General features: G+C 47.9%; 1 protein-coding gene across 1 annotated transcript in view; it reads left to right on the top strand.

Annotated features, from left to right (window-relative positions):
• Positions 1 to 723: 723 nt before the first annotated feature.
• Positions 724 to 19,121, top strand: part of LOC107189505 (plasma membrane calcium-transporting ATPase 2) — a 51,882-nt gene continuing 33,484 nt past the window's right edge. The window contains 1 exon segment of the mRNA XM_015578046.1: positions 724 to 978. The gene's annotated coding sequence lies outside the window, so the exon portion shown is untranslated.

Below are 19,121 nucleotides of genomic sequence, written 5' to 3'. Positions count from 1 at the left end.
GATCTCTCTGTCTCTCTCTCTCTCTCTCTCTCTCCCTTTTTTTTTCTTCGTTCGATTTGGTTCCTTGGCTTGTGTCATCACCCAGCGAATCGCCGCGGGGCGCGCGCGCGCGAGAGACTTTGGGACACGGGTATATTCCTCCTTGCGTGCGTGTGTGTGTGTGAGTGTGTGTGAAAAAGATCCCCCCGAGTAAACGGGAAAGATAGAGAAATAAAAAACAACAAAAAGGGGACCGGTGGCCTACTCGCGGGTCCGCTCCCTCTTCCGTTACGCGCCCCTCCCACCGTAACTGTTTCCACCGGTCGAATCTTCTCTCTTTCGCTCCCTTTCGGTGCCGCTGTGACGTGTGCGTGTGTATGTGGACTCTTCGTTTCTCGAACAGGACACAGAGAGACAGAGAGAGACACAACACACCATCAACAGACAGATAGAGACAGGGAACGGGTGCTAGAGAGCGAGAGGATCGTTTTTTTTGGCAACAGTCCTTCTCCGTCGGTGTCCAGGCAGCAGCGGCGCGAAGCGGCGGAAGCCGGCAACACCGAGCGGAGAGCAGCCAGCCAGCCAGCCAGCCAGCCGGGCGGGCGGTCGTTCGGTCGTTCGTTCGTCGTTCGCTACGCATAGTACGTACGTACGGTGTACGTTCGTCGTTCGTTCCCGTTGGTTCTTATATATATACATCCCATAGGGGAGAGATCGAGCGAGACGTTATTTTGTCCGTGAGGGATTGTTCGCGCGTGGTTGCAAGTACGAGTGTGCTACCGAAACCGCGGATAAATGTGTCGGTCACGGTACAAGACGTGAAGCGGGGGCATACACGGCGCAAGTGAGTATATTTTTAGTGGCAAGCGCGAAGCGCTAAGCAGAGTGGTATAAACGGCGCGCAGTGGCCTGATGAAGCGGCGTATGTGACATCAAATTTCTCTTCTCTTGCCACCGAGAAAGACACCCGGAAGACATCTTGCAGAGGACCATACCGCGGTGAGTATATTTTCCCGAAGAGACGACAAGATCCACTCTACCCTCCGGCCGGATTGATTCGCGATTCCATTCCGGACCGTACACGCAACTCACACAGACACACACACGCTCTATATCTCTCTTTCTCTCCCACCCCCGCGGCCCCAGTTGGATCTTGCCCACCTAACACACACCGACGACCTCCCCATTCGTTACCCACCCGTTTTCTCTCGATTCCGCGTACACGCGCGCGAATCTTCGATCTCAAACTGTGCCGTACCTACTTGGTCGAATCCCCAACCCTCTAGAAAAACTCATCTCGCTGCTGGATAGCCGACAACTCCCTCGGCGCGTATATGTGTGTACACGTTCCAACTCCGTAAGCCCAGAAAGATAGCGTAAACCCAGACCAAGGATCAGCCTGATATCCTTGGGGTCCTAGGCGCGTGGTGAGCCCGTGATTTCCACCTGGAAGAGACGACCGGTGGTGTGCAGTCTACCGTGTACCCTCCGTACACGCCTAGCTTGTTATCTCTTCTACCCCTCCCTCCAGGTCCAATCAACCCACCCAGGACACCTCTCGAGGGGTGTCTTCCGTTTGATTCGTTCCACTAAAGGGTACCCCTGTTGTGCTCGAGGGGATCCTACCTACTCGCTATTTGTGGTGGCCCCGACACACGTGTCCGTCCGTCTGCGAATCAGGACACCGATGGCGGCTGGTGCCATTTCGCGTAGAGAGACCGACCAGCAGACGAACGGCGGCGGCGGCGGCGCGCGTGCAGATATATATGCCCCAGCGCGCCACACGGCTAACCCAAAGGCATGTTACGAGAATTATGTAACCGTCGGCACGGGCGCACGCTCTCCCGTCCTTCGGCTTCTTCCTCCTGTTCCTCTACTCTTCCTCCACCCCCTCTCCTTACTTGTACCACTTCTGCCTCGCGGTTGAACATTATTTCGGGAGTGCCAGCCAGCCTGCCAGATCCCGACAGGACCGACGGAGACAGAATGATCGGGAGTACACGCGGGCGCGATAGAAAACGGGATAGAAACTCGGTCTCTCCTTGCTGCTGCTACTGCTGCTCCCTGTCTGTGTCTCTCTCCCTCCCTCACTCTGTCTCTCCCTCTCTTTCTGACTCACTCTTTCTCTCTCTCCTCCCCCCTCTTTCTCACTCACTCTCTCCCTCTCTCTCTGCTAGTCACCTTCGTGTCCCGGGATCGAGCAGGCGCATTATCGCGCCGGCCCGCGCGCAGCTTTTCCAAAGCGAATGCGTTCTCGCCCGCATTCTTCTTCTCTCTCTCTCTCTCTCTCTCTCTCTCTCTCTCTCTCGCTCTATGTTCCTCTTATCCACGTTTCGCGTATCCTCCTCGTAGAGAACGCGCGCCTCCCCCGATCGAATGCCCCGACGCGATATATCTTCTGGATCGTCGGTCCTACGCGACCACTTCCGGCGCCAGACCCTACAGAGGAATAATCAGCACTGTGCTCTTCTACAGCCCCTTGCGAGAAACTAGACTATGCTCTTACAGCCCTCGTGAGAATTGGACGTCTATCCATCGTCCCCTAGGCTTTAGGGTGTAGGTCCTTTTTGACATCGTGGGACAACCCGTTCGCGTACTTAAACGTGCGTTACGATAAATTCACTGTGCGAATATTCGAACCGAAAACATTCCTCGCGAATATACGTCTGTGGTGACGGATTTGTGATAGATTCTTCAGAAGGAACGTCTTCGAAGAGCCGTCGTCTGGTACCCTCAGAAGTCTCTGCCAACCTGTCTGCTCATTACCATTCTACGATGCACCACTTTGCCCCTATAATGTTACGAGGGAGGGACTAACGTCCGTAAACACGAATGACTAATGAAGCTTGTGAAGGTTCAAAAAGATAACACACGTAGGCTCGATGTCTCTGAGATCGTAAGGAAGCTGGGGGAGGGAACATGTATCTTTTCACGATAGGAATCGCCCTCCCCTGAACCGGTGTTGCACGAGGATCTTCCTCGTCCGGTTCCTCGAATCTCCTCGCGGGGTGGTTACGTAAAAACACGAAGGGGAAACGGGGGGAAGGGGGAGGTGAATGTTGTTACAACGGAGCCCACGGTGATTCGGTGGTAAACGGAAGCCAGACTCGGGGTCGGGTTACATCGAGGGGGAAGGCTGAGGGGAGGGACCGAAATTAAACGGAACAGACCACGGCTCTCTCTCTCTCTCTAACTCTACCTCTCTAGCATTCGCTTCCTCGCCGGGAATATTTATTTTCTCAGGCTCGCCATCTCGGGTTACAACGGTCCCGGAGACGTGCTAGCGTTCTCCAGAAGGTTGACGAGAGGGGCCCAGTTCCGCATGGTGTGGTTCGCCGCAGTAGACAGGGTCGCCATTAGTCGGACACGAGCCGCCTCGGTCCCTTCGTGGGGTCCTCCAACCCCCCTCCCGTGGAAACTGGGTCACTCTAATCAGTTTTCTCGCTCGCACACCTCGATACGTAGCCACCCTCTAACGAGCCTTTTATCGCTTAGAAAATTCCGTGGAAAACCCCTCGAACGCCGTACACGAACGAAAGAATTCGAGACAAAATGGTGGCGTTACAAGGTTACGTGTGTTCGGTCTCTTGATCTTTCTTTGTTCCCCCGTCACTTGGCCAGTTACGTCGGACTTGGTTGTAGGCGGGAACATTCACGGAATTCGGTTGTTTTCGGGTTGGAAGATCCGTTCAAATGGTTTTGTGTATGTGCCATGTGACGAAGGTTGGGTACCCATTTTTGAGATTTCTAGGGAAAATAAAGCAGTTGAAAGAGTTTGCTCGACAGTTCTGTAGATTTGGTTTCACGATAGACAAAAATGACGATAATGTAGCCAATTTTTCTGTTGGTTCTTCAATGTGTAGAGCACAACACCGATACCTAAAGTGGATCAGGAGTCAGTTTGCTTATAAAAAGGCCATGAAAGAAAAAACCATTGACGATAAAGGTTGGATTTCCTCGCGTTAAGTATCGCAACCCCTATAAAAGAGCCGCCCCTCTCGTTCCCTTTTAATCGCCGGCGGTTATCTTCCGCCCGAGGCGGCGGAATGGTTCTCTTCCGCTCGTCGATTACAACAACAGTATTTATTTTGTTTAAAACCGAAAGACGACGAACCTTCGAGGCCAAAGCAGCTAATAATCGTGCATATAAAGTCCCCGCCTCTCCTCCTCCGGATCGGGTGGTCTCACTATCCCCTCTTACGGGACGCTATGGGCGCACGCCGTCGCTCCCCGATTCGCTTTGTCCTGAAATACATCGAAGGCTCTTTCTCTCTCTCTCTCTCTCTCTCTCTCCCACCCTCCTCCTCATCCTCCTCTTTCTCTCTATTCCCCATCTCTCTCCCCTTCTCTTTCTCCCTCGCACCGCCGCTCTCCGTCCTCCTCTTTGTCCTGCTTTCATAGTATCGACCCAATACGGTTGACCTAGACTCACTTGCAAGGAAGTGTACTCAACCTTTGACACTTACCCGCGCGCGCTGACGAAACCGGCCCCGCGACCGATCGATACCCCCGTCAAAACTAATTACGCACGTGGAAATCGGCCCGGTGTGTGTGTGTGTGCACGTTAGTGATCGTCACCCTTTCACGAAAATCCCTAGATTTCCGCTGTTAATGTCCGACCCCACGGATGGACCGACCGATCGTGTTGGGTCTGCGTGGTTAGGGAATAGGTCTTTTAGGGTACTTCCAATTAACCGATCTACCAAGTCATATTACCTGGTTTCCTTTACTTGATCTTACTGTCAACTTCTAGACTACATCGTAAAGTATAGAACAATATAGTATCATTTTTATTCCATTAATCATGGATTGAGCTGGGTGTGCAGAGTTAGGGGATCGTGCTTTAGGTCTTTTAGAGTACTTCGAATTAACCGATCGGTTATATTACATAGCTTCTTTCAGTTTAGCTTACTATCTACTTCTAAACTACATTGCAAAAGTATGGAACAGTACGATGCAAAATCATGTCCAATCCATTAATCGGGTGGGGACTAGCTACAAGTTAGCCCTACGGCTGGCAGCTCGAAAGGTCTACCGAGAGCTCTGAATAATTGAAGTGTTGCCCTCGTGTCGGGCCGCAACGAGTATCGTGAACTAAACACGCATAACAATATCCTCGTTGATTATCGACATTTTTGAAAGACAATTTTTTTTTTTTTGGAGTCCATTTTCGATCTTTGGATCGCGATGTATAACGATCGCCTCGACGGCTGGAGGGAGATCTGTGTACGCCAGGATGTGTACGGATTCCCTGGTGTGCTTGTTGGCTGGCCAACATTTTGTCACGGTTCTGCACGGTTTTTCCCTGATGAAACGTTAAAGTGTAGCCATGAGTATATCGACCTATCGACCTACATATATATCGGCGGCCGTGTGACCGCGGAAAGAATCATGCAGCCTCGGGGTCTCTCTCTCCAATTCACTAGCGAACAGAAAAGACGATTACATGGAAAAATTTTGAATCTTTCCTCGACGACTCGAACGAAACCCCGTCACCCCTATGATTCTCTCTTCTACTCACTGCGAGTTTCGTCGAGAATTCACTCCGGGTAATATCGAATTATTCCTGTACGCGTGCGCGGTAATTCCGCCAGTGTCACCGGTGATTCCCGTGGTCTTATTTTAGGCTGTAATCGACAGGCTCGCGGAACGTATCGATCGACAGGTGCACGTGCCGTGGATTTATCGATCTGCCGCATGTATGTATGTATGTATGTATGTACTTCGCTCGATGGAGACCAGGAAGCGTATCCAACGATTAAAAAAAGATTTCTTTCAAGAGTCTCGAGTGTCTTACAGGGGTTTTGAAACATATTGGAATTCAAAGAATCGAGAACTCCAGGGTAGAAGAACTCAAGAATTCTAGGACTCGAGTTGTGTCCATAACTCTAGAATTCCATAGCTACAGAAATTCAGGACTTAAGAATTCGGTGACTCAAGCATTCCGAGAGCCAAGAACTCCGGAACCCAAGAATACGGGGACTCAATAAGTCTGTAACTCTAGAATTCCATGATTCCATAATTCTCTAAAACTCCACGATCTTAGAATTCCACTGACTCTATAATTCCAAAGCCCAAACATATCAAGATTTCCGAGCACAATGACTCAAGAATTCCAAGATTTCCAAATACAATGACTTAAGAATTCCTAGATTTCCGAATACAATGGCTTAAGAATTCCAAGATTTACGAATACAATGGCTCAAGAATTCCAAGATTTCCAAATACAATGACTTAAGAATTCCTAGATTTCCAAATACAATGACTTAAGAATTCCTAGATTTCCGAATACAATGGCTTAGGAATTCCAAGATTTCCGAATACAATGGCTCAAGAATTCCAAGATTTCCAAATACAATGACTTAAGAATTCCTAGATTTCCGAATACAATGGCTTAAGAATTCCTAGATTTCCGAATACAATGGCTCAAGAATTCCAAGATTTTCGAATACAATGTCTCAAGAATTCCAAGGTTCAACCTACTTCCGACACGGACTAACAATCGAAACGACACGAAATTCCACCAGTGTCTACCGCGTGCACTACAAATCAAACTGCCCGCAAAACTTGGACCCACTCGGAATTCCAACGTCGAATCTCGGTTTCTAGACTCACATAAGCGTCGTCCATCAGGGAAACTCTTTTCTCATGATTCCCCGAGGAGGAACGTGGGAGGAGGGGGGGGGTGGGTGCAATTCGGCCGTCGATCGTGATTTTTCACCAGGAAGTGTATCTAGTTCCCCTCGTGCTGCTGCGGCTGGTACACGTCATGGCGACTTCGAAAATAACTAGACACGTGTGCGAGAGACTGGCGGAGCGTGCGCCGCCTCCAGAAATAAAGCAGCCACAGCAGCAGCCGCCGCCGCCGCCGATTAACTTTTTCGAGGCGAACTCCTCTTCTCCTCCTCCCGCCGTCGTCCTCGCACAGTGTGGTATTTTATAAATCTAACTAAACTAAATTCATGGACAGCCACCGATAGGTTTCCGAGGAAAAATCTCAGAACAAAAATTGGCAGCTATGGTAATTGTCTTTTTATTACCGAAATTTGTTTTTCTATTTCGGTTAATATAGCCACTTCGATCATTATTTAAACACATTTAGATGTCCATAATATAATAAAATTAACCTATTTTAAATCTTCGGCCAAACAAATGTTCACATACACTTGCACGTGTTCGAAAAAAAAAAAAAAAATTGAAATTAACTTGGGATTAACTTTATAATTATTGACAGGCTGTACTGTTGTGTCTATATCTAGTTTGAACTCTTTACGATTTCAGGATTGATAGAAACAAAATAATATGTAAATATATCAACCGTGTTCTTTTTAATTAAATTTAGCTGAATTTAGAAGATACCAAACTGTGCACCGCCGTTCTCGGCGTGTGATGCATCGCCGCACTCGGACCCCGGGACCATACGTTTTTCCTACGCCCCGGGCGGGGATCGTGCCTGGCCATCCTCGCTGACGGATATATCGTTGTCTTCCTGTTAACAGGATCGCCGCCGCCGCCGTGTAGCTTATTTTAACGCTCGCCGACCGTCTCCCGAACGTCGGGCGCACGCGCCCCGCGATTCCCTGGAATCGCACGTTTTCGGTAACTGTTCACGCGTAAGCCTGACCGTCCATCGAGAATCCTGGAAAATCACCGTTCGTTTGTGTGTACAATAAAACGCTGATTACACGAACCGATAGCGAGACCAGAAGCTGTTTTTCCGGACGGTCAAGGAGGGAAGTTTAACGTGTCTGGTGTCATGAAGCGTGTTTGGAAGTTGAGGAGATTTTGAGAGACGGATAGTTTGTTGTGTGGAGAACCCCGGTGGTGAGAGAAATGAATGGCAATATATCAAGTTGGTCATTCGGGTGAAATGTTTAACGCCCAGAGTTTTGAATCGTTATTCCAAAATGTGTATCTGGTATCTTGTTATTTTGAGGTTGAAAATACCGATACTAAATCAGACGTATTTTTTTTTTTTTTTTCATTTTTTTGAAAACGTGGAGATCTACTTCACATCGGTGAAACCACGGATCCTTGCTAACAAAAGTAACATTAGAATTAATCGGCGATCGAATTTGACGCAGTTTTAAAATGAGTGTTGCACCTGTACAACGTTGGGCGTTAAAGGATTAAAAAGTTCCCGGCGATTGAATTATTCACGGTACGATTACGGAAACAGGTGTACTCCACTGTGATTTGTCCGACAAAGCACTATAGACAGTGGCTTTGGATCTAGAAGGCCTTCTGGTTGGCAAGATCACTGAGTCGTTACGATTAGACTAATATCGTGGGAAGTATTCAATCGAGACTTCAGACATAGCTGTAAAGAAGTTGGAGGTTAATTAAAGTAGGGGTTCGGGGATCATTTGTCAAGCACCCCACCCACGAGAGGGTCTTCAATTTCATTCTGCGGAACGTTCGACCTACCTACATAGCTCGATTAGCGGTTCCTAGTGGTTGCTCGGTTGTTCCCGAATGGTCGTGAAGTTCTTGAGATCCTGGAAAACGGACGAAATATCGTTCACGGTTTGGCCGCGGGCCACTTTTCTATCCTGGCTGTTCTTACGCGGAACTTTCTTATTCGTAAATTCGCGCAACCCGACCGACAGTTATCGTCCCATGTCTCTCCATGCCTTATCCTCTTGGATCCTTTGCTGTTGCGGATCGCTCGCGAAACGGGTCGTCCAGGAATTGTTATTGTAATTCCCCAGAAAATGTTTATAAACGGGTTGTCGAGGAAATGTTCTTGGAATTCCCCGGAATAGGTTTGGAAACGGGTCGTCACGAAATTGTTCCTCGATTTCCCCCCAGAAAATTGTCGAGATCGGGTCGTCGTGGAATCGTTTCGCGTTCTCACCTCCGAAAAATGTCAGGGGAAACGGGTCGTCGAGGAGTCGTTTCGCGAGCAATCGAGGGGGTGGAAAGTGGGGTGTGGAACACCAGGATGATTCACGGCCACGGAACCGTTCGTGATTGTGGATCGTTAAGGGAAAAGGTCGACGTTCAGACGATAATGCTTTTTTACTCCGTGGCCTAGACGGTTCGATAATGTTGCTTTTATTGCCTCGAAAGTAATTGGATGGGGACCGATATGCTATCAGCCAATTAGCCATACGATAGAGAGAAGGGATACGGGGACCGTTAGATCCGGTGGTTGGGTTGATCGTGACCCGTGACAAGACTCTACAACCATTAATACAAAAGAATACATATGTACAATATTTACTTCGTGGATACATAAACAATTGGGTGATTGTGTTCGTTGACGGGTCGCCGATGACCCGGCCGTAGGAACATCGGTACACAATTTTCTTGGCGCGTGTATCTGGATACGAAATAGGGGGGGGGGGGGAGCTGAAAATATTGATCGACCGCGCGCAGACCCGAAAAGGGTCGGATGTCGACTCACTGTCTCGTCGGTTGATACTTTGGCACTGCCCGCGCCCCCAGACACTCTGAGCCACGCGAACGTCTGCCAAGTTTCTTGATTGGCGTAAGTCATCGTGATCCAAACGTCGGTTTACGCATCATCGGTCGCCGCCGCATTAACGTCGTCTGCGGTGATCGTAGTAGAGCGTACAGACTCCTCTCGATTATCTGGCTTGTTCTACACGATTATTGTCCAGGCGTTATCGCCACCACCAGGGGGTGGAACCTGTCAAAAGTATACGTCGTTGTCGAGGCTCGGGCAGAAAATGAAGCGACGAGGGTCTGAAGCATTTCTTCCTACAAGATTATTGTCCTGGCGTTGACAATAATCGAGAGGAGCCTGTATAGTGCCCCGACGAGATTCGTGGAAACGGCGAGGGCAGAAGGATAAATTGAACGATTCCCCTTAATATTCCGACGTGGTGGCCACTCGATATTTAACGAGCCGTCGAGGAGACCCCGTTGTTGTTGTTATTGTTCTCCCCCTTCTGAAATGTTAATCGAGAGCCCCGCCAGTTGTCCACGGAGTGGCTCGTGAAACGTCGTCTCCCTTCCGCACGCTTGCGAACCGAAGAAAGCCTCCTCCTGGAGCTCTGTGGGCGTCACGCGATACCTAGGGTCGTACTACTGGAACTTGAACCCCTGCCTGAGAGCCGAGCGATGACGCTGATCGTATACACTGGAGTAACCACGGTCTCGCAGCCCGATGTCGTCATTGTTCAAGCAGAAGACTTGTGGGACTCTCAACAAGTCCCCAGAAATTCTGCAGACGCATGAATCTTAAGAGTTGAGTCTTCGGATTCTTTCTGAGACACTCTCAGGCTTGAGAATTCCAAGATTCTCAGCGTGTCAGACTTTGCAAGACATAGAAGAATCTCCGAATGCAAAGAAGGCACAACAAATTCCAGAATTCTGAAGATCCTAGGCTGAATTCCTGGACTCGAGAAAATATCCCCAGACATGAGAGTGTTGGGACTCACAGTGAAGTCGGATCTGCAAGAATCCTAAAGTTTCCAGCGACATTTCTATGGAAATAGTGGCCCTGAAGCGTGTCCATTCGGCGGCCGGTTTGCGAACTTTAATTAAAAAGTGTCATCGATTAGCATTACAATGCTTCCCCGGCCGGTGCTTATCAGAAACAAAGTCTGAATGGTACACAGGCCGACCCAGTTCTCGGTTCGTGGGACACATAAGGGGAGTTGCCACATATAGCCAACCCACGTTATTCCATTTGTTTATTAAGGAAAGACATTTGGAACGGGCCGTGCGATCGGTTATCACTGCGAGAGGGAAACACCAACGATTATAATCGTGCTGCGGTAGAGTAGTCGCGTTTATAATATACTCGGGGATAGGAAGCCGTGTAATTACCTGACGCGTATGTTTTCAAGGTTTCCCCGAGACCTGGAAAAGGCCGCGAATTCCGTGAAATTTCGTTCGAATTCACACGGTATCGCGTGTGTGTCTGTGTGATCTTTATCCAGGGCACGAGCTCCATAAATTTTCGTTCGATTCACAAAACACATCTACCAGCGCCACCTGTCAGTCTGTGAATAATCGTTTTCGATTATACGTCCACCACCCCCTGTGTGTATAGAGCGTCTGATCGAGAAATTGGTGTCTGCATACGAGAGCTGGAATGTAAAGGTAGCACAGCTCATCGTCGTACGAGAGAAATGGAGGGGGAGATAGAGAGAGAGAGAGAGAGAGAGAGAGAGCAGATAAATGTTATATACGCTGGTGAGATTATACGGTATTGATCGGTATCGAAGCCTTTAGTAATAATAAGTGGCGTCCTTGATTTCGCTTTGTTGGTCTTCCATGACTGGTTACGAATCGGAACACGAAACGAAAACGTCCCCCTTCGTGGAACGATCGTGAAAGAAGGGGGTCGAGGTCCGAGAGTATATGATCGACGATTTTTTTTTTTTTTTTTTTTTTTTTTCGGGAGACACCAACAAAAGATCGGTGTGAATCGTGTGACGTGTTTGATGGGTGGCGTCGACGAGAGGAAATGGGTCACGAAAGACAAGCGCAAAAATAATTCCAGCTTATCGATCCGTATCAACTATGTGCTGCGCGGCGTTAAGGACGCTAGTGCAGCCCGAAGAGGCCTCGAGATGTATTGGAAATTGCACTTTAAAGCGTGTCGCTTTCTGTTTCTCTTCACCGACCCGAGAACTAACGTAAACCGCACGCCCCGGCAGTGTTTCTCAAGCTTCTTTGTTCGTCGATCACTTAACCAGCCAGAGATCGACCGCTGAAAAGTTTGCCCTTGTCGTTCGACGATTTAAAAACTTCAACCCCACCCTTCGACCGGAACAACTGTTGTCGACACTTGCGAAAGATCGGTTTGAACTTGAATTGAACTTGAACTGATCGATAGGTTTCCTGGATCTAGGATTAATAAGTTGGTTAATCGTGATAGTGAATTAATAATGTGAAGCAGTACAACAGCCCCACACCCCCTCAGTAATGTAATGTTACACCTTGTTCGATCCTTATTTATTAGGTCATTGCATATGGAATGGGGCTTTTATTGATTGGTATAATTGGTCACACTATTTCATCAGTCTTTCTGTTTCATAATCCATCGTTTCACCGTAGTCACCGATACACTTATCGTTATTTGTTTTTTTTTACCAAAGAGTACAGTGTTGCCTCGCTACTGGGTCAGCTGAGTCCTCTAAATTATCTCCTTTCCTTCATTGATAATGATCCGAATTTTCGTCGTAGATTATCAGCTCGTCGTAGTTTGCCTGTACGAAGTGTACAGTATTGCCTCGCTACTAGATCATATTTGCCCTCTAAAGTATGGATTGTCCACGTAATTCTAGACACGTCTACAGATGTGATCCAGACGGTGAAGTTTCCTTAATCAGTTCGTCTACGAGTTAATTCCCCAGTGTCCCCTACGGACACACCGATATCATCCCCTATACTGTCTCTTCCGGTCTGTTCGTTCCTGGCCGCGTCGAATGCACGTTTTATCAAAATTCCGTTAGACTCCTGTGTCTCGAACAATGGCGCAATTTAAGTCGCCGTTGGATCGAGTCTCGACGGGGGGTGGTGGGTGTAGGTCTAGGAACTTCTCCCCGATAGAGATTCCATCTTATCGAGTTTCCTCGGGTGCTTTTCTATCAGTAGTGTTACGGGGCCAATTCGATTCCCCGTGCCGACGGAGCACCGCTATTATTAAACACCGGAACCCCGATAAACCGTTTCACGAGCGTGCAGGATTTTTATTCCCCGAGATCGCGGGTATCTCTATTAATTTCCTGGCTTCGACGGTCTCTCGATCTCCTTCCCCTCACCCCAAGAAACTTGCTCCGTCGAGATCAGTTTCTTATTTCCTTGCGCACGCCGCTTCCAACTTCCTCAGTTTCCTGAACTGTATCTTCGTCGCGTTGACGGTAGTCAATGGGAGGGGAGGAGCGTGTGACGGACATTTTCTGAGATCGATTCAGGCAAGAAGGAGTTTCAGATTGGGCTCTGTGCACTGTCTAAAGAAGCTAGTGTTGGTCGTTGTACCTTCTTTAAAAAAAAAAACTACAGTGTTATTTCGCCAGTGGGTCGCCTGTGTCTTCTCAGTTCCTTGTCCTTTCTCGTTATTAATCTATCTTCGTATACTGTGATTTCGTTGTTACTCGCCTTTACGAAATTAGAACGCAAACTACAGTATCGCTTCTCTAATGGATCAACCTTATCCTCTAAAGTTCAGGTTTCGTGTCCTCATTTCCCCGTTCGCTCTCATTAATAATCCAACTTTCCACGGTAGTCTATGAGTTCAGCGTGATTTCTCCGTACGAAAAGTCCAGTATTGCTTCACTACTAGATCAACCTTATCCTCTAAAGATCAGCTTCATTTCATCGTTTCCTCATTCGCTACTAAATTCTATTTCGCCTCCTGACCGATCGTTACTGATTTTCACAAATTGTACAGTATTACCTCGCTACTAGTTCCACTGCGTTCTCGAACGAGAATTCCCGTACCGATCTCGAGCTGTTGTCGAAAGCATATCGCAACCGAACGAGGTGTCGCCGAACAGTGGAAGTACTTACCGAACCTCGTTACTTGTCTCCCGACGGACCCCCGTCCGACTATCAACGAGGTGCAACAACGACGGGGCGGGATCGATCGGAAGTTTAAAAAGAAAAAAGATAGGAGGGGGATGGGCGGGGCCGACAGTCGCCGAGCGTGCGTTGTCGGTCGCTTTTAATTTCCTGTTCATTGACGTCTGATGTGAATTAACCTTATTGTCGTGTTTAACGATTTATTTAGCGTTTCTGGTCTAATCTTATATACGCGCTCGGGCACATTAAATCGCGCGTAATGGTGTCACGATTGTTACGTTCTCTCGTTGTAACACTTTCGCCGGCGAGCGAGCCCGATGTCCGGTACACTTGACGCCAGGGAGTATTTATACAAGCGGCGGCGTCAATAGGTGGCGACCGCGGCGGCGCGTTCCCATCCAGTCTGATATTAAATTAATATTATCCATTAGCGTGGGGCCCACGGTGACGTGCGTGGCCGCTGTTTCCCCCACTCTCTCTCGTTAACCCTGGACCGGACTAACTGCGTTACGCCGAACCCCAAATACCACCGGACAATTAACCCCCTCGAAAACATCCTCTGCCATTCCCCTGTCGGGTGGGGAAAGTGATCCCCCGTTTCGATACTCTGACACGCACAGCTGAATCGGTTCTAATTTGCATTTGATTCTCATGGATGGATCAGCGTGTAATGTACAGGGTGTTCGCGAAGAAAAGGGCCCAAGACTTCGAAGGCTTATGGTACTTCCCGCCGAGTGAAATCAATCCGTTCGATGGAAAGTACAGGAGCTATTTTTCATATTTGTCGGAAGATGTTTCGATATGTTTTCCCTCCGTTTTAAGAGAAAACCAATTCCAAATTCGCATTTGAAGAAATTTCTGCAATCTCTACCAGAATCTGTTGGTTATAAGTCTTTAATTATCTGATCGTAAGATCGTGGGTGAAATTGGATTGCTCTAGGTCTGTCCTCGATTCCAGAGAAATCTTCGCGATTCAAGAACTTCACATGCCACCTGATAAAAGTGGACGGTCAGACCTCTTATTGATAAGCATTGACGTCAAATACCTGTTAACAGGTTTCCTCGACGGTTGTCAACGTCATGGAACTCTAATCACGACTCTGGAAAAATCTTCGCAATTTAAAAACGAGTAGAAAGATTACCCGTGAAATTTTTCTCGGCTCTTTTCACAACAGACTCTAGGTTCCGTAATCTAATCCCTTCACTATAAAGAACATGGCCAATAGATAGTTACAAATGTTATCCACGTGACTGCTCCAGGGTTAATAATCCAACTTTTTACAGTAGACTATGAGTTCAACGTTAATTCTCCATATGAAAATTACAGTAATGCCTCACTATTAGACCAACCTAATCTTCGAAACTTCAGGCTAATGTCACCGTTTCCTCGTTCGCCCTCACTGACAATCCAACTTTTCTGCTGTCCCACTACCAGAGTACAGTACTGCCTCGCTACTAGTCCCTGTATCTCAATGCTCTTGACTGAAAAGTTATCAGACGGTTTTCCCTATGAAATTTCTCCGGAAAACACGACAGTCTTTACCCGCGCGAACGTTATATTCATAGCGTATGAAACTCTGGCGAAGTTTTAATAGAGTTTTCACATTATTTTTAACCTCGTCGGCCAACCCTTTCCCCGCCCTGGCGGCGTCTGGGGAAAGTCGATTTCTATTTAACCCCTTCGGCCAGTCCATTTTCGGCGGAACGGGTAGGAAGTAGGCTGGAACCGCCTGGGAATTTTCTATGGTACGCTGAATTTCGTTCGAGGAAGAACCATGAGACAACGGGGGCACGACTTGGAAAGTTCTCTTCGTCGGGGGCTTTTTGTCGTTGGATGATAATACGAGCTGCCGCCGTCGCCGTCGCGTATCGATCGGCCAAGATTCGTGACGTAATAACACTGTGTATGCGTCACGGTTCAGGAATACGAGGAGGATATATCCTGGCCGGAGGAGGAGGTTCCAGGCCAGGGGCCGAGGGAGCTTGTGTGTGTGTATGTTGTGTATGTGCGTGGTGTGTGTCTTTTCAGCTGGTCCCGCCACCGTTGATCGTAAACGACCAAATGATTCATGTGGACTACGCCTATCGGCCCCTGGTAGAATCATCCGTGCAAACACAATCGTTGTTCGAACTGTAAATAACAGAGATTTCGAACGACGGTAATTGTATACCCACTGTCAGTAAACTTATCAAAGAATTCTGGGCATTTAATGAACTCTATATTCCATTCCGAACTTGATGAAATATTCCTGGAGCCAATTATTTATAAATACTGTTATTCATTTATAGACAGAAACAATTTTGAAGTACGATAGGACGTCGATTATATCGGAAACTCCCAAATACCAGATTATATATGAACACAGATATGATACCTATCATGAGGAATCAAGGAGCTGGTTTATCTGTCAGTTCGGATAATCGAGGTGCCACTGTATTGGTACATAAAAATAAAAATTGTAGACGCAGCACTTTAATACTCGGAATTTCCTAATTTGCCTTACTGCTTTTATAATAATAGCAAGTAAGTGGTATTAAATCTCACTGAAACCTTCAGGTACTTTAATTCGTTTTGCAATTTGGGGCTGTGCTATAAATCCGTAAACATCATCAGTCCAGGAATTAGGATCGAAAGTTTTCTCCCCCTTTGGAATGATGGATCGATCTCCGGAGGATGCTCTCTCCTCGGTTCACGGGTGTAAGTATATCGCAGGAGCGATTTTGGGCGTGGACGACGACGTGGGCGACGGCCCAAACGTTAGGGCGACCGGGGTAAAAATAAACAGGCTGCTTAATCTATAGAAATGTCGGAGTACTTCCATCGGGGTCTCGTTCCTTCGGTCGAACAAACAATTTCTATCGCGAGATCATCCATCCGCGTCGTTTTTCGCAACCGTGACGGAGTGAGATCATTTTTTTTTTTAATTGCTTCTTCGAACAGAATTAGTGATTGTAACGACTTCCGATTGAAGTCCGTTGACCGAAGTACTTTTCGAACTTCGACGCTTGCATCAGCACAGTCAAGGAGTTGTCTAAGAACGGTCCTGTGATGTAAGTCTGTTTTTCTTGTTATCGATTGTCTCGGAAATTGGATTTACACCACTTTCAAAATACACAAATTTATGCGTTCTCTCTGTAAAAACACGCACCTTAGATGTAACTTGTGCCGATAGGTGTCTGGTTTGTTCTACACGATTATTGTCCAGGCGTTATCGCCACTATTTGGGGAGGGCGTGGAACTTGTCAGGCGCATACTTTGTTCCCAGACTCAGGCTTCGGGCAAAAAACGAATTAACGAGGGTCTGAAGCATTTCTCCCTATATGATTATTGTCCAGGCGCAGACCCGAGTTCGGGACGACAATCGGGATGAGTCTGTACTATTGAACAAATGATTCGATGGGGAAGCGAAGAATAATGTAATATTTGGCATAGTCCAGGATATAAATGACGGGATAACTCGTTCTCCCCCGGTTAACAAGTCAGTGGTTACCTCGAATAACATTAACGATCACAATAAAACACGAAATAGGGAGGCAGTTCAAGGAAGGGAGAAGCAGAAAGAAAGAGATCGCGGAGAATACGAAAGAGAATTCGATCCCGCGAGAACGAAGACGAAACGAAATGGAATGGGAGGCGAAATAAGGCTTCGTGGAACTGGTCCCGGGGCGAAATTGCTGCAATTTCTTTCCCTCATGCCAGATCCCCGACATCAGCCTCTCGGTAAAATGATACACGGTTCCGAATGGGGGGGGGGGGGGAAGAAAAAAAAAGAATCTACACCGGTTCGTCTCTTTCTCTGTATCGAATTGAACGCAGGATGAAAGAGAGAAATAGCCGTGGGTGGTGATTCACCGGGAACGAGAATAACACGATAGATTCCTCGTAACCGGCGTCATAATTGAAAGGAGTCCCGGACAGAACTCGACGAGTCGGATACATCGCCATTGACGCGTTAATGGGAGCTAATTTTGCTTAACTTTCCATCTGGTGTATCCCGCGCGATAAATCATTCCGAAGACAGTTACGTACACGTCCCTTGGTACTATCGAGCATTGCACAAAGCGTCACGAAACAGAAATTTCATCGCCGGTCACCGGTGTCCGGCGTCGGTCAGCTAAATCCGACAGAAGGTCCAGGATTGGGTATTTCGCATTTGTGACAAAAATTGTCGGACTGTGGTCTCCTAGATCTGATCTGTAGTTGAAATTCAGAGCTGTACAGTAAATCCTCGATAAGTGTCCTAAGAATATCATTGACTTCAGAATTCCAAGCAGAATTCCTCTGTTAAGCCGCAGTAAAACCTCAACGTTACACCTAGGGACCTCTCCTTGTCAGTCCCAATACACCTTCGAACATTCATGGAGGATTCACTGTGCTTGAAATCTCCACGAGGCCCGATGGAAGCTGCAGATTCAAGTAGAATGGTTAGAATAAATCTCTGAACACCCGTCTGACGCCGGTCACCGATGGCCGACAATGTCGAACACGCGCGTATACACACGATCTCCGAGATCGGTATTCACGATCGTTCCTTTCGTTCGTGGATGCCACACCGCACCACACAACCAGCTACGCACGCCTGTCGCCGTGTCTCGCATACGGAATAATATGGAAACGTACGTACACATACATATTACATATACGTATACGATATACGCCCGGAGCGGCGTGATAGCTTTATCTCCGTGACTCTTTTTTTTTTTATCGGGCCGTGGCGCGTGTGTTTGCGTTACGACCTGCGTGCTTGCGTTTCCGTCACGTGTATGTATGATCTCCTATTATCTCGAGGGCGATCGATCACCGATCCAAAACGGCTGATGATGATGGGGGCCGTCCGTCTCGAGTGGACCCGCCACGCAGACCGTGACTCCGTAATTGGAGCACCTTGAAGGGTCGCTTCTCTGGTCTCCACCTGAGAAATCCTTGGTGCTCGCAGACGAAACGAATGGAATCGATTGTTTCATCTCGTGGAGAGCGCACACCTGGAATAATCGAGTGTCCATATGTAACCCTTGTGGATTTCGGTTCTAGCCTAACTGGGCGTGGGGTCATACCGTGACCTTATGACCGAGATCTCTGGGATTAGACATCGAATAACGTTTGTCACGTGATTATCGTAGATGAGTCACCAGTGACCCGGTCATAGGGTTTGACGCGGCAGACGTATTACTTTTGCGTGGAAGGGATGGAAAAACAGGAAGTATTGTTATATACCTATGAAAAAAAGAAACACAATCGGGGGAAGTATCTTTTATTAGTACATTTATGTTCATTCTTGAGCTTGGTTCGCTCATTCATCCGTCCTGTGTGTATAAACCTGATCGTACGAGCACGATCGGGAGATGATTCGCGTGGAATTAACATGAGAAAGGCCAAGATTGCGTTAGCGGTATCGACGTGTGTGTGAGGGGGGGGGGGGCAACCGGTCGAAGGATGAAGGATCTAGAGGCGGGGTTCGCGAGAGCCAGAAGCAACAACGTGTTCGAGGTGACGACGACGATGACTCGGCTTGACAGACTTCAAGATACCGTGCAGCTATCCCCGCGTCCCTGTTGTAAACCGAAACGACGATTGATAACGGGGACGCAGTAAAGTATTGTGCAAACGGTGATGACGGTAATGCGCTCTGCCGCACGGT

The sequence above is a fragment of the Dufourea novaeangliae genome, unplaced genomic scaffold, assembly GCF_001272555.1.
Source record: "Dufourea novaeangliae isolate 0120121106 unplaced genomic scaffold, ASM127255v1 scaffold163, whole genome shotgun sequence".
Classification (NCBI taxonomy): domain Eukaryota; kingdom Metazoa; phylum Arthropoda; class Insecta; order Hymenoptera; family Halictidae; genus Dufourea; species Dufourea novaeangliae.
This window is presented reverse-complemented; position numbering and strand designations above follow the sequence as displayed.